General features: G+C 50.6%; 2 protein-coding genes across 3 annotated transcripts in view; one reads left to right on the forward strand and one right to left on the reverse strand.

Annotated features, from left to right (window-relative positions):
- Window positions 1-24,591, reverse strand: part of ANKRA2 (ankyrin repeat family A member 2) — a 240,435-nt gene that overhangs the window by 49,282 nt on the left and 166,562 nt on the right. The gene's annotated exons all lie outside the window — the stretch shown is intronic.
- The window catches only part of ARHGEF28 (Rho guanine nucleotide exchange factor 28), a 205,956-nt gene continuing 189,220 nt past the window's right edge, over window positions 7,856-24,591 (forward strand). The window contains exon 1 of the mRNA XM_060201017.1: window positions 7,856-7,960. The gene's annotated coding sequence lies outside the window, so the exon portion shown is untranslated. The remainder of the gene's footprint in view (window positions 7,961-24,591) is intronic.

Below are 24,591 nucleotides of genomic sequence, written 5' to 3' on the forward strand. Positions count from 1 at the left end.
GGACTCAGAAATGTCTCCTAGAGCCCTGGGCTGGGCCTCAGAGCTCACAATGTCCCTGTAGTATGAAGAAGGAAAGGAGGAGAGTCTGAGGGTCTCTACAGGAGGATTAGCAAACACTGCAAGGAAATATTATCTGAACCAAGAGCATGCAAGGACCAGGCAGTAGTGCACACACTGCAGAGCACAAGGACCAGGCAGTAGGGCACACACAGCAGAGCACAGGGACCAGGCAGTAGAGCACACACTGCAGAGCACAGGGACCAGGCAGTAGAGCACACACTACAGAGCACAGGGACCAGGCAGTAGAGCACACACTACAGAGCACAGGGACCAGGCAGTAGAGCACACACTGCAGAGCACAGGGACCAGGCAGTAGTGCACACACTGCAGAGCACAGGGACCAGGCAGTAGTGCACACACTGCAGAGCACAGGGACCAGGCAGTAGTGCACACACTGCAGAGCACAGGGACCAGGCAGTAGTGCACACACTGCAGAGCACAGGGACCAGGCAGTAGTGCACACACTGCAGAGCACAGGGACCAGGCAGTAGAGCACACACTACAGAGCACAGGGACCAGGCAGTAGAGCACACACTACAGAGCACAGGGACCAGGCAGTAGAGCACACACTGCAGAGCACAGGGACCAGGCAGTAGTGCACACACTGCAGAGCACAGGGACCAGGCAGTAGTGCACACACTGCAGAGCACAGGGACCAGGCAGTAGAGCACACACTGTAGAGCACAGGGACCAGGCAGTAGTGCACACACTGCAGAGCACAGGGACCAGGCAGTAGTGCACACACTGCAGAGCACAGGGACCAGGCAGTAGAGCACACACTGCAGAGCACAGGGACCAGGCAGTAGTGCACACACTGCAGAGCACAGGGACCAGGCAGTAGTGCACACACTACAGAGCACAGGGACCAGGCAGTAGTGCACACACTGCAGAGCACAGGGACCAGGCAGTAGTGCACACACTGCAGAGCACAGGGACCAGGCAGTAGTGCACACACTGCAGAGCACAGGGACCAGGCAGTAGTGCACACACTGCAGAGCACAGGGACCAGGCAGTAGTGCACACACTACAGAGCACAGGGACCAGGCAGTAGAGCACACACTACAGAGCACAGGGACCAGGCAGTAGAGCACACACTGCAGAGCACAGGGACCAGGCAGTAGTGCACACACTGCAGAGCACAGGGACCAGGCAGTAGAGCACACACTACAGAGCACAGGGACCAGGCAGTAGTGCACACACTGCAGAGCACAGGGACCAGGCAGTAGTGCACACACTGCAGAGCACAGGGACCCAGGTTCAAGCTCCTGGTCCTCACCTACAGGGGGAGGAGCCTCATTAGCTCGTGACTCAGGGCTGCAGGTGTCTCTCTCCCTCCCTCTTTCTCTCTCTCCAATCCTCTCAATTTCTGAATGTCTCTATCCAGTAAATAAATAAACATAATAAAAAATTTAAAAAGAATTCAGAACTAGTGTGCACTGGTAGTTGTAGATAACAATTTATATATATTTTTTGTACTAATAATTGTCCTACCGTGTTTTTTCAAGAAGACCTAACCATCTCTCTCAGGGATACTGCTTTGTCTCCCAGATACCAACAGGTCTGGGTCCTGGGAATGGAGCCTTGGCCATGGCCCACAATCTCCCATCTGCCACTGCCTCCACCATGTCCGTCATCAGGTGGGTAATCCTTTCTGCTCTGGGAGTGTCTGCAGGGCCCCATTCCGCCTCTCAGCTTCTCTTCTGAAAACTGTTGCTGAAAGTGTCCTGAGTATGTTGACCCAGCTTCCCTTAAGAGAATGAGGCAGTTGGTCCACATTGAGGGCCAGGTCCTATAGGGGCCACTGAGGGTCCCATTATGTTGTTCCTGGATGACCAGTGACAGTGGAGAGAGGGGTCTGTTAGAGGTCTAGGCCCATCATGTCTGTGTGGGAACCCCAGGACTTCCTGACTGGGGCCCCAGGTGATGGTGTATATTTCAGCCACTCAGTTTCAGATTCTACTAGGACTCCATCCTGTCCTCCCTGGGCAGATGCCTTCACCATGTGTCTTGGAGCCTCCCCTCCCCAGAGCCCTGCCCCACTAGGGACAGACAGACACAGGCTGGGGGTGTGGATCCACCTGCCAACACCCATGTCCAGTGGAGAAGCAATGACAGAAGCCAGAACTCCCACCTGCTGCTCCCCATAGAGAATTTGGGTCCATGCTCCCAGAGGGATAAAGAACAGGGAAGCTTCCAGTGGAGGGGAGGGGACAGGGAGCTCTGGGGGTGGGAGCTGTGTGGGATTGTACCCCTCTTAGCCTACAGTCTTGTTGGTCATTATTAAAAAAGAAAGAAAGAAAGAAAGAAAGAGAGAGAGAGAAAGAAAGAAAGAAAGAGAGAGAGAGAAAGAAAGAAAGAGAGAGAGAAAGAAAGAAAGAAGGGAGTCGGGCGGTAGCGCAGCGGGTTAAGCGCACATGGCGCAAAGCACGAGGACCGGTGTAAAGATCCCGGTTCGAGCCCCCGGCTCCCCACCTGCAGGGGAGTCGCTTCCCAGGCGGTGAAGCAGGTCTGCAGGTGTCTGTCTTTCTCTCCCCCTCTCTGTCTTCCCCTCCTCTCTCCATTTCTCTCTGTCCTATCCAACAACGACGACAGCAACAATAATAACTATAACAATAAAACAACAAGAACAAAAGGGAATAAAAAAAAAGATCAAGAACCCTAGGGTGAAAAGAGGCTCATATGTCTATTTTATGTTCCTAGGAGCCAGGACTTGGGACTCTCTCATTTTTGCAAAAAATGTCATTGGAATTTAGATAGAACTTGCACTGAATCTGTGTATTGTTTTGGGTAATACTGACATCTTAACAATACTGACTCTAGGGGACTAAGACCCAGAGGAAGCACTATTTAGTGCAGACTATTCAGATGTTCTAAATTTCTGTAATTAAGAACTGATAACACAAAGATATTGATCAGACTGTTATCTATTGATATTGATCCACACTGTTATCTATTACTTTCTACTATCAGAAGTTCTATGTTTGCAAAAAAACAGCTTTTTGTTTTGATTGGGCTTTATATAATTTTTAAACTATTGACTTTAATAAACTTATACCTGAAGCTTCATAATATATTATATCTCACACTTACATTGAATATGTAGCAATGTAACATAAGAAACTTAAAAGGAAAAAACACTGTCTTCTAACTCATGAACAGAGGATGTGTTTCATTTATTGTATCTCCTTGCATGCCGGCAACATTTTATAAACATTTCAGTTTATAAGACCTTTTGCCTCCTTGAGTTCATTTAAAGTATTTAATACTTTGAATGTTACTGAAAATAAAATTATTTTCCTATTGGAAAGAAGGAGGAGGAGGAGGAGGAGGAGGAGGAACTGGCCATTTCCTAGTGTGTATGATTAGACGATAGATTGGCAGTGAGTGGGTCTTCCAACACGGGCAGAGCGTAGGATGAAGAGAACAGGAAAGAATTAAATAGGCGACAGAACTTGGAGTAGCTCCTCACTGAAGTGTGAATATGGTGACACACATGTTCATTCCGGTATAAATGAGGGTTCACAGAAATAAGTACTAACACTCCAGAGTTAGGGTCTCCGCGCATGCGCTACAATGTGTACTCAGTCTTAGGGCTGTGGAGATGACTGGGCTGACTTACATTCATTTAAATGTGTCTTTAACTTACAAACTGATCAGAGGACAAGAGCCTCTAATTGTCTAGCATACGACAGTGAACACAGTCATGTGCTAAACTGTGTGGCAAGGCCAGGAACTGAACTTTGTCAGAGTTCAGAGGGTGGTGGAAGGCGGAACACTGAACAGGGGATGTGCGGAGGTGCCTCTGAGGAGGAGCGGGGGTTAGATGAGGCAGAGACCAGACAGGACACCAGACAGGATACTCACTGGGCTGTTGGGCCACCAGCCTGGTTTCTTGTTGGCGGAATGTCCCTTGGCTGGGGCCTGCGAATGTGTAGTCTTTGAATTCTAGAGCAGCACGCTGCCAGCCAAGTCTCACAGTATCTCAGTGTCTTGAGTGACCGACCTACATGTGAAGCAGCAAAAATCGATTCAGTGTGAAGGACTGCTGACCCAGCCGACAGCTCGCTGGCCCGCATACTCACACGCTTCCTTTTAGGTTAAAAGGCTTAATATTTGAACTCCGGGAAGTTGAAAGTCAAGTGCTTATTTAAATATTGACTGTGCTCGGTGCTTGAGAGAAGGGAAGGAGATTGCAGGCTGTGGGCTTGTATGCCCTCAGCTGGTGAGGGCCAGAGCCATTGCTAGCTTTGCTTGCTTGCTTCTTTGAGTGAGGAAGGAACTTGGGGATAGCTTATCACAGCTGTTCCTTTCTTAATTATTTATTTCAGTGATTTCTTTATAATTGTGACTTTTCAAATTTATTTATTACTGGGTACAGAGAGAAATTGAGAAGGGAGGGGGAGATAGAGAGGGAGAGAGACAGAGAGACACCTGCAGCCCTGCTTCACCATTTGTGAAGTATCTCCCCTGCAGGTGGGAATGGGGGCTTGAACCCAGGTCCTTGTGTGCTGTGATGTGTGTGCTCAACCAGGTGCGCCACCATCCGCCCCCCTTCCTTTCTAAGTCTTACCTACGCCTATTGGCGCTTCCAAATGTCTTTCCCCTTTTCCCCTTCTCTCTCTGAGTCTTGACAGAGTACTGGGGTTCAGAGCCCTCTGGGCATCTCTCCCTAACATCTCCCCTTCTCTGGGGGTATGGACCCAAATTCTCTATGGGGAGCAGGAGGGGGGAGTTCTGTCTTCTGTCATGGCTTCTCCGTTGGACATGGGTGTTGGCAGGTGGACCCACACCCCCAGCCTGTGTCTGTCTGTCCCTAGTGGGGCACGGCTCTGGGGAGGGGAGGCTCCAGGACACATGGGTGAGGGTGTCTGCCCGGGGAGGTCAGGATGGCGTCATGGCAGCATCTGCAACTTGGTGACTGAAAGGCGTTAAGATATAAAGCAGGACAAAACAACAAATTTATACAATAAACAGGAACCAAAAAAGGAGGAATAGAGCAGGTGAGAACAGAGACCTTCTGGTGGGGAGAAACTAGGGAGTGTTTTAGGCATGTTTCTGGGGCCACGACTCCTGTGACTTCTGCTTGGATTTTCCGGCTCTTTACTCCTTTTAAAAAAGACTCAGGGGGAGTCGGGCGGTAGCACAGCAGGTTAGGCGCAGGTGGCGCAAAGCACAAGGACTGGCATAAGGATCCCGGTTCGAACCCCGGCTCCCCACCTGCAGGGGAGTCGCTTCACAGGCGGTGAAGCAGGTCTGCAGGTGTCTGTCTTTGTCTCCCCCTCTCTGTCTTCCCCTCCTCTCTCCATTTCTCTCTGTCCTATCCAACAACGACGACAACAATAATAACTACAACAATAAAACAACAAGGGCAACAAAAGGGAATAAATAAATAAAATAAGTAAAAAAGACTCAGGGGAGATAAAAGGAGAGAGTATTTATTCAATTATTATTATCTTAGCATCTTGAAGTTCTGGCAAAGGCCGGGAAATCCGCTTCTCTTAAATGTCCCTGCCAGAGGGGTCAGCACACAGACCTGACCCTGGAGAGGACCCGGGTCTGAGCCCAGCCCACACGAGTTACCGGAGCACTGGGAGGGCTCTGTGTTGTCTCTCCTCTCGCTTTCTCTCTTTTTTTAAAGAAGAAACTTCTCTCTTCTTCTTTCTCACTTTTATTTATGGAGGAGGGATAAGAGAGGAAACAAGAGCATCACTCTGGCCCTGCAACGCTGGGCATCAACTCAGGATGTGTGCTGAGGTCTGCTGCGTCACCCCTGCCTCGCAGTCTTGGCTTAAATCAGCACTGCTCAGCAATGGCTGATGTTGGGGCTGGGGTTTCTTTTTTATTAAACTATTTATTCATTTATTAGATAGAGATATAGATAAACTGAGAATGGAGGGGAGACGGGGGGGGGGAGACAGAGAGACACCTGCAGCCCTGCTTTACCACTCCTGAAGCTTTCCCCCTGCAGGTGGGAACCAGGGGCTTGAACCTGGGTCCTTGCTCACTGTAGTGTGTAAGCTTAACCAGGTGTGTCACTGCCTGGCCCTGGGGATCCTCATTTTTTTTTTTTTTTTGGTCTGCTGGGCACTCCCACTTGAGACCTGATGGCAAAACAAACCAACTCTCTTTACTCCCAACAAAGCAAAGCAAACAAACAAAATACCAGAAAGTAACCTAATGCTGAGGTCAGGCTTAGTGTCCACTGTCAGTGAAGGAGGGTCAGCTGGGAGCATATTCTGACGCAGGACAGCGTTTGTTCCTCTTCCTGGGTGCTCTAGCCGCTGGGTGGGGGGCTTGGAGGGAGGCTGACGTTACGGAGACTGGGGGAGATGGTGAGAGGTGGGCTAGTGTCGGAGTGTGACTCAGGTCCTTGGGGGTCTGCATCCTTGGGCCCTCTCTTTCCGTGCCCTTTTACTTCAATCTTTGACGTTTTATTCCCCATCCCTTTTTCAATGTTTTATTTATTTTTTTGAGATGCAGGTCAATAAATACATGGGTGCGAGTTCTCATCTCCCCAGACAGATGCTTGCAGAGCACTCTCCCCAGCTGGCGGCCTTCACCATCACCCTGTACCGGAACCTCAAAGCCCTCTCTCTGCACCTTCTGTCTTCTAGCAAAGGTCTTAGCCTCTCTCTGTCTCTCTCGCTCTCTCTCTGCTACAGAGAGAACCAAAGCAGAGGATCAAGGTATTTACAAGACATATTAATTTTCCCAGCTTGCGTTTAACTGGCATTAGCATTGAAGTCAACTACTGGAGGGGGAGTTTCTCTGCTCCCAGTTGGGATGCGACATTAACTGGAAAAGACCAAGAGCATCGGCAGCAAAGGGTCTTTCTCATACTTTTGTTCATCAAAAAAAAAAAAAAAAAGGTTTCAAAGTCTAGGACTCTGGGGTGGGGGGGGAGTGTTCAGGTCCTGCAACATGATGCTGGGGCTTAGAGTGTGAGGTGGAAAGCTGGGGAATTTTACACGTGGACCAACTACTGTATTTTACTGTCAACTGTAAACCACTAATCACCCAGTAAAGAAAAAAAAAAAGGTTGATTTTCGTGAGAATTTCTGGGAGACGATGACTGTTTTATCTGGCCCCCAGGGTTATTGCTGGGCTGGGTGCCTGCACTATGGATCCACTGCTCCTGGAGGCCATTTCCCCACTTTGTTGCCCTTGTTGCTGTTATTGTCGCTATTCCTGCTGTTGTTGGCTAGGACAGAGAGAAATGGAGAGAGGAGGGGAAGACAGAGAGGGGGAGAGAAAGACAGACACCTGCAGACCTGCTTCACCACCCGTGAAGCGACTCCCCTGCAGGTGGGGAGCCAGGGGCTCGAACCAGGATCCTCACGCTGGTCCCCTGGATCCTCACGCCGGTCCTCGTGCTTTGCCCCGGAGACTTTTAGTGGCTTTTAGCGGAGCCACTTGCAAGGCTGCAGAAGGGTGTTGAAGTCACACTTGGGCCCCCAGGGTCTCCGCTGCCAGGACCTGCCAGCTCCAGCCTCCCAGGACCAGGGCAGCCCCTCCCCTCCCCTGCCTCCCCTCTCAGACCCACGGCAACCCCTTCCCTCCCCTTCCCCCCCCCCCCCCCGTCTTATTCCCCCCGCCCCTCCTTCCCTCCCCTCCCCTCCCGTCCCCTCCCCAGGGCAGCCCTTCCCCCTCCTCCCCTCCCGTCCCCTCCCCAGGGCAGCCCTTTCCCCGGTGGCCGCCAGGGGCGACCTGTCCCTCTGTCCGGCGGGCCGGGCGGCTCCTCCCCGCGGCGGGCGCGGCCCCAGGCGCAGGCGGTTGGTCGGCGGCTTCCCGGCGGGGCGCGGGCCGGGCAGGTGGGTGCTGGGTGTCCGCCGCAGGCCGCCCCGAACTCTGCGCCTCCCGCAGCGGCCACCTCCGGCTCCAGGGTGCAGAGAAGGTGCAGGTGGGTCAGGGGTGCGGGGGGCAGAGGGGTGAGGGGGTGGGGGTAGGAGGGGTGGGGGTGGGGATGCATTGAGGGGGTGGGGTGCATTGAAGGGGTAGGAGGGGTGCAGCGTGGGTGCAGGGGGGACTTGGGGGGTGACACGTGGGTGCAGGGTTGTGAGAGGGTGAAGGGGGCTCTGGGGGGTGAGGGGTCTCAGGGGGGTAGGGGTGCCGGGGGCTGAGAGCCGCAGCGGGGTGAGGGGTAGGGGTGCCGGGGGCTGAGAGGTCGTTGCGCTGCTGCCCTGCGCGAATGTCGGCGTCCCCCCCTTCCCAGGGCGCAACACGTGCGAGGCCGCGGGTGCTGGGTGCGGGGTCCCCCGGGGGCTCGAGGACGGGGTGCTCGGTGCTGAGTCCCCCGGAGGCTCGGGGCTGCCCGCCTTCTCTCTGATCCCTCGGCTCGGGGCGCCGGATGAAAGCAGAGCACCTGGGGAGCCTCCTCCCACCTCCACTCCCTCCACCTCTACCTCTCCCTTCCCCCCCTACCTCCCCCAGGCCGGGCGCCAGCCACCGCGCACCCGACGTCTCTGGCCAGCAGATGTTGGAGGCGGCAAGGCAGTTGGAAGCTATCTGGGTTGGGAGAGGCAGCCCTCCGCCGCCTTGTCAAGTCTTTCTAGTTATTACTGGGTAGAGACACTGAGAAGAGCCAGGACAGCACCTCCCCGCCCCTTCCCTCGCGAAGCTGCCCCCCTGCAGGTGGGGGCCAGGGGCTTGAACCCGGGTCCTTGCGCACTGTCGTGTGGGCACTCAGTCGGGCGCCACTGCCCGCCCCACAACACGGATCCTGTCTAGACTCTGAGATCTTATCTTCTGGGTTTCTTTGCCCCTGGAACACCTGGGTGTGGGTGCTGGTGCTTAGTTTCCTGCTGGGTCAGAAGACAGACAGACGGCGCCGGCAGGGGGCCACCCTGGCCTGTGAACGGTGTGGCGGGGGGCTGGGCGCTCGGCCTCCAGACTCAGCCCTGCAGACTCAGCCCTGCAGACTCAGCCCCGGTTCCCAGACTCAGCCCTGCAGACTCAGCCCGGTTCCCAGACTCAGCCCTGCAGACTCAGTCCCGGTTCCCAGACTCAGCCCTGCAGACTCAGCCCTGCAGACTCAGCCCGGTTCCCAGACTCAGCCCTGCAGACTCAGCCCTGCAGACTCAGCCCCGGTTCCCAGACTCAGCCCTGCAGACTCAGCCCCGGTTCCCAGACTCAGCCCTGCAGACTCAGCCCGGTTCCCAGACTCAGCCCTGCAGACTCAGCCCGGTTCCCAGACTCAGCCCTGCAGACTCAGCCCTGCAGACTCAGTCCCGGTTCCCAGACTCAGCCCTGCAGACTCAGCCCCGGTTCCCAGACTCAGCCCTGCAGACTCAGCCCCGGTTCCCAGACTCAGCCCTGCAGACTCAGCCCCGGTTCCCAGACTCAGCCCTGCAGACTCAGCCCCGGTTCCCAGACTCAGCCCTGCAGACTCAGCCCCGGTTCCCAGACTCAGCCCTGCAGACTCAGTCCCGGTTCCCAGACTCAGCCCTGCAGACTCAGTCCCGGTTCCCAGACTCAGCCCTGCAGACTCAGCCTGGTTCCCAGACTCAGCCCTGCAGACTCAGCCCTGCAGACTCAGCCCCGGTTCCCAGACTCAGCCCTGCAGACTCAGCCCGGTTCCCAGACTCAGCCCTGCAGACTCAGCCCTGCAGACTCAGTCCCGGTTCCCAGACTCAGACCTGCAGACTCAGTCCCGGTTCCCAGACTCAGCCCTGCAGACTCAGTCCCGGTTCCCAGACTCAGCCCTGCAGACTCAGCCTGGTTCCCAGACTCAGCCCTGCAGACTCAGCCCCGGTTCCCAGACTCAGCCCTGCAGACTCAGTCCCGGTTCCCAGACTCAGCCCGGTTCCCAGACTCAGCCCTGCAGACTCAGCCCGGTTCCCAGACTCAGCCCTGCAGACTCAGTCCGGGTTCCCAGACTCAGCCCTGCAGACTCAGCCTGGTTCCCAGACTCAGCCCTGCAGACTCAGTCCCGGTTCCCAGACTCAGCCCTGCAGACTCAGCCCTGCAGACTCAACCTGGTTCCCAGACTCAGCCCTGCAGACTCAGCCCCCGTCCCCGGACCCGCAGGAGGGGCTGTGGCACCTGCCCTGAGCAGCTGCTCTTCCTGGACCCCTGCCTGCATGTCCTCAGGTGTCCGCAGACCCAGGCAGGAAGGTTCACCGACAGATCTGTGCACAGCCGGGTGAGGAAACACAAAAGGCGGGGCCTGGTTAGCGCACATGTCACGGTGCTCCAGGGCTGGGTTCGAGCCCCTGTCCCCACCTGCAGGGGGAAAGCTTCAGGAGTGGTGAAGCAGGGCTGCAGGTGTCTGTCTGTCTCCCTCCCCTGTCCCTCTATCCAGTAAGTAAATAAAGATGATGATGATGATGATGATAGTAATAGATTAAGGTGTTTAGAAAGAATCGATCTTTTGGGGCCCCAGGTTTTCTGGAGCCTTGCCACGACGTGTTTGTTCCTGGAGCTCTAAGTTATGGGGGGGGGGACAAAAACAAACCAAAAAATTCACAACAACAACAACAACAACAACAAACCCCAAAACGTTTTCTGTTTCTCATATTTATGTGTTAGAGATAGCCAGCAGCTGAGAGGGGAGTTGGTGTGAGGCAAAGAGACAGACCCCTGCAGCCCTGCTTCACCACTTGTGAAGCTTCCCCCTGGAGGTGGGGACAGTCTCCTCTTTGCATTCCTCAAGGGAGGTTCTGTTTTTATTTCCTGGGCTCCTATGTACACAGTCCTAAAGCACACAAGAATTTGCCTAATTTCTATCAGTGGCCTAGCCACTTCCTCTTGAGTCTTTGGAGGAAGACAAAAGAATTCTGTGAGAGCTACTGGGATTTCTAAATACAACAATCTAGGACTTGGGGAGACAGCACGATGTGAGACAAAGAGCCTCTCATGCCTGAGGCACCACAGGCCGCAGGTTCAATCCCCCGCACCGCCATATGCCAGAGCTGAGCAGTGCTCTGGTAAAATAAAATGAGCATAACAGCAACAAAGAACTAGTATCCTGACGTGACTTTTCCATGTGGTTAAGCCCCCTAACTTTGAGCAGGTAGGAATCGGTGTGCCTCAGGCTGTGTGTGAAGCTGTTAGACTGAGGTGGAGAGGACTGTCGGCTGTGTTTCTTTGGCGGCTACGCCCCAGCGAGTGAGAACAGAGAAGCGGTGTTTGTCTTGCTTTGACTGTTTTCTTCCTTATCCAAACCACAGAACTCGGCCAGCCAGCAACAGGTTATGTAACAGGCCTGTCGTTAGATTTCTTTCTTTCCTTTGAAGCGCCTGTCCCGTCCTTTAAGCGGTCTAGAAGCACTTCAAGGTAAAGGCGAAAGTGCAGTCGGCACGGACGGCTCTGTGGAGTGGCACCAGGCACCACACTTGGACTCGACACTAAGAAAACCGCGGGAGCTGCTCAGACGCACGGGCTGTCTCCTCGCTGCGTGTGCTCTGAGCAGAAGCTGAGTGCGGGCCAGGGCCCAGTGCGGGTCAGGGCCCAGTGCGGGTCAGAGCCGAGTGCCGGTCAGAGCCCAGTGCGGGCCAGGGCCCAGTGCGGGTCAGAGCCCAGTGCCGGTCAGGGCCCAGTGCGGGTCAGAGCCCAGTGCCGGTCAGAGCCCAGTGCGGGCCAGGGCCCAGTGCGGGTCAGAGCCCAGTGCCGGTCAGAGCCCAGTGCGGGTCAGGGCCCAGTGCAGGTCAGAGCCCAGTGCCGGTCAGAGCCCAGTGCGGGTCAGGGCCCAGTGCGGGTCAGAGCCCAGTGCCGGTCAGAGCCCAGTGCGGGTCAGAGCCCAGTGCCGGTCAGAGCCCAGTGTGGGGCAGGGCCCAGTGCGGGTCAGTGCCCAGTGCAGGTCAGAGCCGAGTGCCAGTCAGAGCCCAGTGTGGGTCAGAGCCCAGTGCGGGTCAGAGCCCAGTGCAGGTCAGAGCCCAGTGTGGGCCAGGGCCCAGTGCAGGTCAGAGCCGAGTGCCAGTCAGAGCCCAGTGTGGGCCAGGGCCCAGTGCGGGTCAGTGCCCAGTGCAGGTCTGAGCCGAGTGCCGGCCAGGGCCCAGTGCGGGTCAGAGCCGGGTGCCGGTCAGAGCCCAGTGCGGGTCAGAGCCGAGTGCGGGGCCAGGGCCCAGTGCGGGTCAGATTCCAGTGCGGGTCAGAGCCGAGTGCCGGTCAGAGCCCAGTGCGGGCCAGAAACCCAGTGCCGGTCTGAGTGAGCCGCCTGCTTCAGCTGAGCTCCGCAGAGGAGGCCGGGTGGGCACCAGCAGTGGGCGCGCTGTTGTGACCCCTCTGTGGCAGGGGCTTGTATAAGGTGCCTTCTGTTTGTTGTCAGTGCTCTAGCCAGATTTGCTAGCCCGAAAGCCTGCTGGAACTGGTGACCACACGCGGGCTGTCCAGAAAAAAGGTTTGACATACAAGTCGGAGCCTCTTTGCTCTTTGGGTCTGGCAAGGGTGGTACTGCAATGATGAAGTTGCTCTCAAACCACCCGGGACGACTGTAGCTTCAGTACTCTGCAATTTACTGGTCAGATGGGACAGAGCTGGCTTTTTACTGATTTATTTTCCTTTATTGGGGGATTAATGTTTTACATCTGACAGTAAATGTTGGGTAGTATGCCAGCTCCCTGGGCTTCTGTCTCTAATCCTTCTTAACTAAGCACCTGCATTCCTGTATGGCATTGGTTTGATCCCACTGAAAGCTGCGGTCTATTTACATAGATCACTAACTAAGCACCACCCTCCCTCCAGGGCATTGGTGATTCAGTGGTAGAATTCTCGCCTGCTCCGCCCCCTCTCCTTGTCACACCCTGATTTTCACCAGTCACTTTTCCACCCTCTCTATGTCACATCCTGTTTACACCCTACTTGGCAAGTATATATAAGGACAGTATTGTTAGTTTTCAGTTAGTTTAGCTTAGCTCGGTTTAGATTGTGCTGCGTCCTGCATGAATAAAGAGATACTGCCTACAGCTCAGCCATGAGTCCCTGGTCGTCTGTCTCCCGTCAGTGAAGCTCAGCCCGACAAGTAAATACAATAGTCTGATCATGCATAACATTTCCCAGTTTTCCACATAACAGTACACCCCCATCCTGTTCCAGGACCTGCACCCCCTCCCCGCCCCGGCCCCCGGAGTCTTCTACTTTGGTGCAGGACACCGACTCCAGCTCAGGTCTGCTTAGTGCTTTCTCTTCTCGTCTTGTTTTTCAACTTCTGGCATAGGCTTTTGAAAACTGCATTTGCTGATGCTGACTTAGTGGAGCACAAGTCGTGCGCTAGCGTCCCCCCCGCAGACTTCTTATGCACAGGTGGGTGAGGACCCTCCCCCACTGGCGCACCAGGTGAAGTGCACATAGTACAAGTACAAGCCCCACGCTAGGAACTGTTCAAGCCCCACGCTAGGATCTGCTCAAGCCCCCACGCTAGGATCTGCTCAAGCCCCCACTCTAGGATCTGCTCAAGCCCCCACTCTAGGATCTGCTCAAGCCCCCGTGCTAGGATCTGTTCAAGCCCCCACACTAGGATCTGTTCAAGCCCCATGCTAGGATCTGTTCAAGCCCCACGCTAGGATCTGCTCAAGCCCCACGCTAGGATCTGCTCAAGCCCCCACGCTAGGATCTGCTCAAGCCCCCACGCTAGGATCTGTTCAAGCCCCCACGCTAGGATCTGTTCAAGCCCCACGCTAGGATCTGTTCAAGCCCCCGTGCTAGGATCTGTTCAAGCCCCCGTGCTAGGATCTGTTCAAGCCCCCACGCTAGGATCTGTTCAAGCCCCCGTGCTAGGATCTGTTCAAGCCCCCACGCTAGGATCTGCTCAAGCCCCCGTGCTAGGATCTGTTCAAGCCCCCACGCTAGGATCTGCTCAAGCCTCCGTGCTAGGATCTGCTCAAGCCCCCGTGCTAGGATCTGCTCAAGCCCCCGTGCTAGGATCTACTCAAGCCCCCGTGCTAGGATCTGCTCAAGCCCCCGTGCTAGGATCTGCTCAAGCCCCCGTGCTAGGATCTGCTCAAGCCCCCGTGCTAGGATCTACTCAAGCCTCCATGCTAGGATCTGCTCAAGCCCCCACGTTAGGATCTGCTCAAGCCCCCGTGCTAGGATCTGTTCAAGCCCCCGTGCTAGGATCTGTTCAAGGCCCCATTCTCCAGCTGAAGCAGTGAAGCAGGGCTGCAGGCGTCTCTTTTTCTGTCTCCCCCACCCCTCTTCTCTCAGTTTTTCTCTGTCCTGTCCAATAAAATGGAAGAAATGGCGGCCAGGAGCAGTAAATTCATAGGTAGTACCAGTACCAAGCTCCAAGGATGACTCTGGAGGCAAAACAAAAACGCCAACCGGACAACCCCGCCAGCAGCCAGAGATGAGTGAGACTGGGCATTTGTCCTCAGTGCAGTTGCTAGATTGGAGGCGCATTAGCCTCAGAGAATTTTGCAGTTAGAATTAGAAGTATTATGCCCCCAGGTAAGACTTGATTCTAGATGCCTTAGTTAAGCTACATTGAGCTTAAAAAATTTTTGTACAGGCCAACTCTTTTTAAAATATTTATTTATTTATTTTCCCCTTTTGTTGCCCTTGTTTTTTTATTGTTGTTGTAGTTATTACTGTTGTTGTTGATGTCGTCATTGTTGGATAGGACAGAGAAATGGAGAGAGGAGGAGGAGACAGAGAGGGGGAGAGAAAGACAGACACCTGCACACCTGCTTCACCGCCTGTGAAGTGACTCCTCTGCAGGTGGGGAGCCGGGGGCTCGAACTGGGATCCTTACACTGGTCCTTGTGCTTTGTGCCACGTGCGTTTAACCCACTGCGCTACAGCCCAACTCTCTGTTGTTTTATTATTATAGTTGTTATTGTTGTCGTCATTGTTGGAGAGGACAGAGAGATATGGAGAGAGGAGGGGAAGACAGAGGGGGAGAGAAAGACAGACACCTGCAGACCTGCTTCACCACCTGTGAAGCGACCCCCTTGTAGGTGGGGAATTGGAGGCTTGAACTGGGATCCTTACACCAGTCCTTGTGCTTTGCACCACATGCACTTAGCCTGCTGCGCTACTGCCTGACTCCCTGTACAGGCCAACTCTTATGTCACACAGCATTTGGCCCAGATTAGATGGCATTGTCTTTTTGTCCAGTCTCTTTTATTTATTATTTTTTCAAAGCTTTTTTTTTTTTTACTTTTTTAAATATTTATTTATTCCCTTTTGTTGTCCTTTTTGTTTTATTGTTGTAGTTATTATTGTTGTTATTGATGTCATTGTTGTTGGATAGAAAAGAGAGAAATGGAGAGAGGAGGGGAAGACAGAGAGGGGGAGAGAAAGACAGACACCTGCAGACCTGCTTCACCACCTGTGAAGTGACTCCCCTGCAGGTGGGGAGCTGGGGGCTCAAACCTCTTTTATTTATTTTTTAAAATGTGTTTCACTTTATTTTTCTAAATGTGTTTTATTTTATTTATCTATTTATTATTATTATTGTTGTTGTTTTTTACCAGAGCACTGCTCGGCTCTAGCTTGTGGTGGTGCAGGGGATTGAACCTGGGCCTTTGGAGCCTCTGGTATGAGATTCTCTTTGCAGAACCATGATGCTGTCTACCCTACCCTTTTACTTATTTTTTAAAAAATATTTATTTATTATTGGATAGAGACAGAAAAATTGAGAAGAAAGGGGAAACAGAGAAGGAGAGAGACAGCGAGACACCTGCAGCCCTGCTTCACCACTCGTGAAGCTCTCCCCCTCTCCCCCTGCAGGTGGGGACCAGGACTTGAACCTGGGTCCTTGTGCACTGTAGTGTGAGCCTAACTAGGTGCACCACTGCCTGGCTCCCTTTGTGTCCAATCTCTATGACTCTTAGTTAAAAGGACAAAAATTTCCTATCCTGCTATCAAAAGTTCTCAGCTCAAAGCTGTGTGCACTGTTTTACTGACTCTCTACCGTGCTACTCTCACTTCTTTTTACATACTCACTCATTCAAGAAATATCTACTTTGCTGTAAACTCTGTGTTTGACACTGTGATCTAATTCATTCAGCTCTGGATTTCATAGCTGAGGTAATGTTTTCCTCGCTTTAGGGTCTCTTGCGTTTTCAGGGGGCTTTTGCACACGGAGCATTAAGTTATTGACTGGTAAAATCAGTCAGGTAATGGCAGTGGTTCTGCTTCTTGTAAATCAACTGCTATCTCTGCCTTGAAATCCATCTTAGGCACAATGGTAATTGGCTTTATTTACGCCCCTGCTGATCCTGGACTCCGTCTCCCGGGTAAACAAGATGAGATCTGACATCACCTTTAATGCGAGGGAAGGATAAGGAGCATAATTGAGTCTTGGCTGTTTGTTCCAGTGGACTGGGTTTTGAAAACTTCTGACCAAATGCCTTTTTATGAATCTTTAGATGCGTTTTCATTTTATTTTGATAGCTTCCTCCGTTATTAATAATTCAGGGCTGATGTCGTTTGCCAGAAAGCCTGGAAAATGTCGCCTTCCTTTCGGATCAGATGGAGCCCCTGCAGGTGGCTCAGTGACTTGCAAATGGGAGGTCCCAGGTTCAGTCCTGCGCACGGCATCTGGCCTACAGTGCCCTCAGCCTTCTCTCTTTAGAAAGCCTTTCAGTGAGCAGAAGAACACGTCTTGAATTCACCAGTGAGCATCAGTGCGCGTGGAGGCCGGTTAAGGACACCTCTGTTTTCAGAGCAGCAAGAGCAGAGAGACCTTGTAAGACTAATTCCTAGCATTCTGTCAGCTCCAGGGGGGGCTGGTCTCACCGGTGTGCACGTGATGATCTCAAGTTCATCATCATTATTACTGCTGGAGCCAGAGCGGCTTGGCCCCGTGGCCTCCCTGACCTCTGGGTGTTGTACAGAAGGAGGACATTGTCGTCACCTGCTCCCGTGGGCTGTTGTGAAGACTCAGCGTGCTGATCAGACCCTCTCTAGTCTGGTAACACCTGGAAGATACATAACACAACACTAATATACGATAAAAACACCTGGCAGAACGTCCGTGCAGGAAGATGTTGGCTACATTTCTAACAAGCAGGAAACTAGCATTGGGGCTGGGTGGTGGCACTCTTGGCTGAGCGCACATGTTACCATGTGCAAGGACCTGGTTTGAGCCCCCAGTCCCCACCTAAAGGGAGAAGCTTCATGAGAGACTGCAGGTCTCTCTCTCCTTCTTCCCTCTCAATTTCTGGCTGTCTCTAGCCAATAAATAAGTAAAGATAACTTTAAAAAAATTAGTAAAGAAAAAAAGGCATTTAAAAAAGTGGGATCTCTAGCAGGTCTTGGGGGTTCAGAGGGCAGTGGGTTCTCAGTGTGGCCTTGGTGAAGGAGCCCCAGTCTAGGGCCCAGGGGGACTGGGACTGACCGCCTGGGCCTTGCAGCTGGACCCTGTGTGGCCGTGACACTTTGAGCTCCACTTTCCTCAAGCGGTAAAAGGAGTAGAAGTGATAGTTTTCTTTTCTTTTTTCTTTTTTGCCTCCAGGGTTATTGCTGGGGCTTGGTGCCTGCACTCAAATCCACTGCTCCTGGAGGCCATTTTCCCCCCTTTTGTTGCCCGTGTTGTTGTAGCCTTGTTGTGGTTATTATTGTTGTTGATGTTGATGTCATTCGTTGTTGGATAGGACAGAGAGAAATGGAGAGAGGTGGGGAAGACAGAGAGGGGGAGAGAAAGACAGACACCTGCAGACCTGCTTCACCGCCTGTGAAGCGACTCCCCTGCAGGTGGGGAGCTGGGGGCTCGAACCAGGATCCTTACTCTGGTCCTTGCGCTTTGCACCATGTGTGTGTGCTTAACCCGCTGCACTACCGCCAGACTCCCAGAATTGATAGTTTTCTTTTTCTTCTTTTTTGCCATCAGGTTGTCACCGGGCCTCTGTGACACACATCAACACAACCGTCCTATGCAGCTAATTCTCCTCTCTCTTTCTGATAGGGGCAGGAAACAGAGGGCAGTACTCATGAAGCTTCCCCGACCCCAACCCTGCAGGCGCTGATGGGAGTGGGGGCTTGAACTTGTGTCTTGTGCATGGTGGTGTCTCCACTGACAAACTGTCAAACTGTTAGCAGTCACTTAATCTCTCCTTAGGCCCCTCTCTCCTCTCTGTCACCAGCCACGCGTGTTTGTACTCACGGGTGATTTACTGGGTTTCTGTGGTCATTTTAGTCCTGTCTTGTTTCGGTCCGGGTGGTCTCCTTTGGTATTCCTAGTTGATCCGGGAGAGGAGAGGAGATAATAAAAATTTAAAAGGAACAAAAGACTTGAAAAGAAAGAAAAAAATGAAAGAGCAGCCACTGTGGATGCTGGAGTCTGGAGAGGTGGTGCAGGTCAGCAGCTCCCATGATGCCCTAGTGGCCATCCGGGGTCATCCAGCGCCTATTCAAGAGCACTGAAATCATCCCAAGCATCTTCTCAGACCACAGTGGAATTAAACTAACACTTAACAATCAACAAAAGATTAGTAACAGTGCCAAAATGTGGAAGCTCAACAGTACACTTCTTAACAACTTCTGGGTCAAAGAGGAAATCAAGGAAGAAATCAAAATGTTTCGAGAGTTAAATGAAAATGAAGACACAAGCTATCAAAATATTTGGGACACAGCTAAAGCAGTCCTAAGAGGGAAGTTCATAGCTATACAAGCACACATTAGGAAACAAGAAAAGGCACAAATAAACAGCCTGATTGCACATCTTAAAGACCTAGAAGAAGAACAACAAAGGAACCCTAAAGCAACCAGAAGGACAGAAATTACTAAAGTTAGGGCAGAAATAAATAACATTGAGAATAGGAAAACCATACAAAAGATCAATGAAAGTAAATGTTGGTTCTTCGAAAGAGTAAACAAAATCGACAAACCTTTAGCCAGACTCACAAAACAAAAAAGGGAGAAGACCCAAATAAATCGGATAGTAAATGAAAGAGGAGATATCACAACAGACACTGCAGAAATTCAACATATCATGCGAGGCTTCTATGAACAACTATATGCCACCAAGTTAGAGAACCTGGAAGAAATGAATGATTTCCTAGATACCTACCAACTTCCAAAACTAAGTAAAGAGGAAGTGGATAACATGAACAGGCCCATCACAGCTAATGAAATTGAAACAGTTATCAAAAATCTTCCCAAAAATAAAAGTCCTGGACCAGATGGTTTTACAAATGAATTCTACAAAACTTTCAAAGAAGAACTAATACCTCTACTTTTAAAAGTCTTCCAGAAGATTGAAGACACTGCAATACTCCCTGCCAGCTTCTATGAAGCCAACATCACCCTGATACCAAAAGCAGACAGGGACACAACCAAAAAAGAAAACTACAGACCAATATCTCTGATGAACATAGATGCGAAAATATTGAACAAAATTCTAGCCAACCGGATACAGCAGTATATCAAAAAGATTGTTCATCATGACCAAGTGGGGTTTATCCCAGGCATGCAAGGTTGGTTTAATATACGTAAATCAATCAATGTGATCCACCACATCAACAAAAGCAAGACCAAAAACCACATGGTCATATCAATAGATGCAGAGAAAGCCTTTGACAAAATACAACATCCCTTTATGATCAAAACACTACAAAAAATAGGAATAGATGGAAAATTCCTGAAGATAGTGGAGTCTATATATAGCAAACCTACAGCCAACATCATACTCAATGGTGAAAAACTGGAAGCATTTCCCCTCAGATCAGGTACTAGACAGGGCTGCCCACTATCACCATTACTATTCAACATAGTGTTGGAAGTTCTTGCCATAGCAATCAGGCAGGAGCAAGGAATTAAAGGAATACAGATTGGAAGAGAAGAAGTCAAACTCTCCTTATTTGCAGATGACATGATAGTATACATGGAAAAACCTAAGGAATCTAGCAAGAAGCTTTTGGAAATCATCAGGCAATACAGTAATGTGTCAGGCTATAAAATTAACATTCAAAAGTCAGTGGCATTCCTCTATGCAAACACTAAGTTAGAAGAAATTGAAATCCAGAAATCAATTCCTTTTTCTATAGCAACAAAAACAATAAAATATCTAGGAATAAACCTAACCAAAGAAGTGAAAGACTTGTATACTGAAAATTATGAGTCACTACTCAAAGAAATTGAAAAAGACACAAAGAAGTGGAAAGATATTCCATGCTCATGGGTTGGAAGAATTAACATCATCAAAATGAATATATTACCCAGAGCCATCTACAAATTTAATGCTATCCCCATCAAGATCCCAAGCACATTTTTTAGGAGAATAGAAAAAATGCTACAAATGTTTATCTGGAACCAGAAAAGACCTAGAATTGCCAAAACAATCTTGAGAAAAAAGAACAGAACCGGAGGCATCACACTCCCAGATCTCAAACTATATTATAGGGCCATTGTCATCAAAACTGCTTGGTACTGGAACATGAACAGACACACTGACCAGTGGAATAGAATTGAGAGCCCAGAAATGAGGCCCCACACCTATGGACATCTAATCTTTGACAAAGGGGCCCAGACTATTACATGGGGAAAGCAGAGTCTCTTCAACAAATGGTGTTGGAAACAATGGGTTGAAACATGCAGAAGAATGAAGCTGAATCACTGTATTTCACCAAATACAAAAGTAAATTCCAAGTGGATCAAGGACTTGGATGTTAGACCAGAAACTATCAGATACTTAGAGGAAAATATTGGAAGAACTTTTTTCCGCATAAATTTTAAAGACATTTTCAATGAAACGAATCCAATTACAAGGAAGACTAAGGCAAGTATAAACCTATGGGACTACATCAAATTAAAAAGCTTCTTCACAGCAAAAGAAACCACTACCCAAATCAAGAGACCCCTCACAGAATGGGAGAAGATCTTTACATGCCATACATCAGATAAGAGTTTAATAACCAACATATATAAAGAGCTTACCAGACTCAATAACAAGACAACAAATAACCCCATCCAAAAATGGGGGGAGGAATTGGACAGAATATTCACCACAGAAGAGATCCAAAAGGCCGAGAAACACATGAAAAAATGCTCCAAGTCTCTGATTGTCAGAGAAATGCAAATCAAGACAACAATGAGATATCACTTCACTCCTGGGAGAATGTCACACATCAGAAAAGGTAACAGCAGCAAATGCTGGAGAGGGTGTGGGGTCAAAGGAACCCTCCTGCACTGCTGGTGGGAATGTCAATTGGTCCAACCTCTGTGGAGAACAGTCTGGAGAACTCTCGGAACCCTATGACCCTGCAATTCCCCTCCTGGGGATATATCCTAAGGAACCCAACACATCCATCCAAAAAGATCTGTGTACACATATGTTCTTGGCAGCACAATTTGTAATAGCCAAAACCTGGAAGCAACCCAGGTGTCCAACAACAGATGAGTGGCTGAGCAAGCTGTGGTATATATACACAATGGAATACTACTCAGCTGTAAAAAATGGTGACTTCACCGTTTTCAGCCGATCTTGGATGGACCTTGAAAAGATCATGTTGAGTGAAATAAGTCAGAAACAGAAGGATGAATATGGGATGATCTCACTCTCAGGCCGAAGTTGAAAAACAAGATTAGAAAAGAAAACACAAGTCGAACCTGAAATGGAATTGGAGTATTACACCAAAGTAAAAGACTCTGGGGTGGGTGGGTGGGTGGGTAGAATACAGGTCCATGAAAGATGATGAATGAAATAGTGGGGGTTGTATTGCTAAATGGGAATCTGGGGAATGTTATGCATGTAAAAAAAAAAAAAAGAAGTAGAAACGCAAAGCAGAAATTGACTGAGTTTGGAGTATGGCACCAAAGTAAGAAAGCAGAAGTATACTAGAGTTTGCAGTGAGTACCTCCCTAATACTTCCTCTCCACTTTTCCAAGCTTTGGGTCCATGATTGCTCAACAATTTGTTTGGCTTTGTATGTTAACTCTCTTTTTAGTCACCAGGTTCCAGGTGTCATCAGGATGCCGGCCAGACTTCCCTGGATTGAAGACACCACCAATGTGTCCTGGAGCTCAGCTTCCCCAGAGACCCATCCTACTAGGGAAAGAGAGAGGCAGACTGGGAGTATGGACCGACCAGTCAATGCCCATGTTCAGCGAGGAAGCAATTACAGAAGCCAGACCTTCTACCTTCTGCAACCCTCAATGACCCTGGGTCCATGCTCCCAGAGGGATAGAGAATGGGAAGGCTATCGGGGGAGGGGGTGGGATATGGAGATTGGGCGGTGGGAATTGTGTGGAGTTGTACCCCTCCTACCCTATGGTTTTGTTAATTAATCCTTTCTTAAAAAAAATAATAAATATTGAAAAAAAAATTTTATTATCTTTATTTAATGGATAAAAACAGCCAGAAATTGAGAGAGAAGGAGGAGGTAGAGAGGGTGAGAGGCAGATAGACACCTGCAGCCCTGCTCCATCGCTCATGAGGCTCCCCCGCAGGTGGGCCGAGCATCTCCAGCTTCCCAGCGCCGGGTACCGCTGGCCTTCTGTCATTCTGTCATGGTCTCTGTCCCACTGCTGGCCTGTCAGCCGTGCCCGGAAGCCTCCCCTCGACTATCCAGGAGCAGTCATTGCTTTCTGACTTAACTTACTTGTGCTAGCCCCCTTCCTCTCACTAAAACCCACTGCAGTCCTGGAAGCAATTGCAAACTTCTGTCTCTGAGACCTTTGACCTCCTGAAAAGTAGCCACTCAAAAGAAGCTATGGACATATGCTCCGTGGAATACCGCTCTGTAATGAAGAAGATGAGACTGTGTCCTTTGGGACAAAGTGGACAGAACTGGAGGTGATGATGCTTGGTGAACTAAGTAAAGAGACGAATGCCAACTATCAGATGTGGAATCCAGAGGCCTGGTTTACACAAACCTGCCAAAAACAAAAATCCAAACGGAAGAGGAGCAAGCAGACTGCTAGTAAGGCTTCTGAGGCCTCTGGTGGTTCTGGAGGTGGAGGGTGAGGACACACCTGGTGGTGGGTGTGCTGTGAAGCTGTACGCTTGGAATCTGACGATCTTGTCACCTACAAGTAATCACAAATGGAAAGATCACAAACATAAAACCACAGCCTTGCTGGTGTTCACTCCATCTCCACGTCCCCTTGTGAATTCCGACCACCGATTGCTGGTGCCCACTACGTGCCCCAGTCAGACGGGGAAGGCCTTGATGGCAGACCGCGACCTGGTGGGGTGGCCGGGTGCTCACAGCAAAAGCTGTGCGTGCTGGCGGCTTGGCTGGCTCACTTGGCGTAGCGACAAGCCTTCTCAGCTTGCAGACTCTCTCAGAAGCTGCCAGAGATGTCTGAGCACAGATAGGGGTTGACTATTATTTCTGTGACTGTATTTGCCCATTTTTCATTTTCTTTTTGCCCATTTTATCTATGCCTTCTCTTCCTTTCTAACTCACACATACTCCTTCTGAGTGTCCTTCCTTTTTTTTTTTTTTCTTCTCTCTCTGGGTCCTGATGGAATTAGAAGGGTTCAGAATCCTCTGGTCATCTCCCCCTAACATCTTCCACTCTGGGAGAGATACCTGCAGCACTGCTTCACTGTGCTTGAACCCAGGTCCTTGCTCGCGGTGACATGTCCGCTCAACTGAGGGTGCCACCACCTGGCTCTGCTGGGGTTGATTTTTCTTTGTTTGCTTCTCTGGGTGTAGCAGAGGCTTGACTAGAATCAGAATTTGGGCTCAAGTCTTAGCACTGTCCTCGGCATAGTGGGTGGCCCGGTCCCCTCTTCCGGCACAGGACTGAGCCACACCAGCGAAACTCCCGAGGAGCCAAGTCCTGTCTGTGGTCTCCCCGTGTCAGGTTGCGTTGCTGAGCATGGAAGGATTGTCTCTCCCCGAATTACTAGCACGATACTCGATACTCGTCCCTCCCTGAATTACTAGCGTGATACTCGCTTCCCAGACTTGACTGGCCACATTAAGTAGTTACGAAGGTGGGCTTGGAGATGCGACTTCAGTGCTGAGGTTTTATAAGGAGTCGCTCACAGCCTGAGGTTCCTGTGTCGTGACAGCTCCTGTTGCTGTTGTCTGAATTCTTGACACACAGTGAGGTGGAATCAGCCAGTAATAATCCAGTAATCATTTTAAATTGAATTCTGAGATGCCTGGAAGTGGATATGAATTTCATTTTAGTAGCTGGAGCTTAATGTACTTAACTCCGTTTAGGCTGAGTGAAGAGTGCGCCCTGGAGTGTAGGGCTCTCTTGAGAAATGCCCGTTTTCAGCTAAAGGACCTGATGGTTCTGTTCCCTTCTGGCCTTTTCATTGTCTTGCTTTCATTCCCTGTCTCTCTCTTTTTTTCTGAAGAAACTTGGCGACTTCCCTTCTGTTTTATTTCGGATGCACTTTTCCAGAGGTACAGTCAATTTTTAAAGCCTCTAGTGTTCCATGTGCATTTCTGGTGTCTTAATAACCAATATTTATTTTTAAAAAATATTTGTCTATTTATTCCCTTTTGTTGCCCTTGTTGTTTTATTGTTGTAGTTATTACTATTGTTGTTATTGATGTTGTTGTTGCCAGATAGACAGAAATGGAGAGAGGAGGGGAAGACAGAGGGGGGAGAGAAAGACAGACACCTGCAGACCTGCTTCACCCACCGCCTGTGAAGTGACTCCCCTGCAAGTGGGGAGCTGGGGCTCTT

The sequence above is a fragment of the Erinaceus europaeus genome, chromosome 11 (genome assembly GCF_950295315.1).
Source record: "Erinaceus europaeus chromosome 11, mEriEur2.1, whole genome shotgun sequence".
Taxonomy (NCBI): Eukaryota; Metazoa; Chordata; class Mammalia; order Eulipotyphla; family Erinaceidae; genus Erinaceus; species Erinaceus europaeus.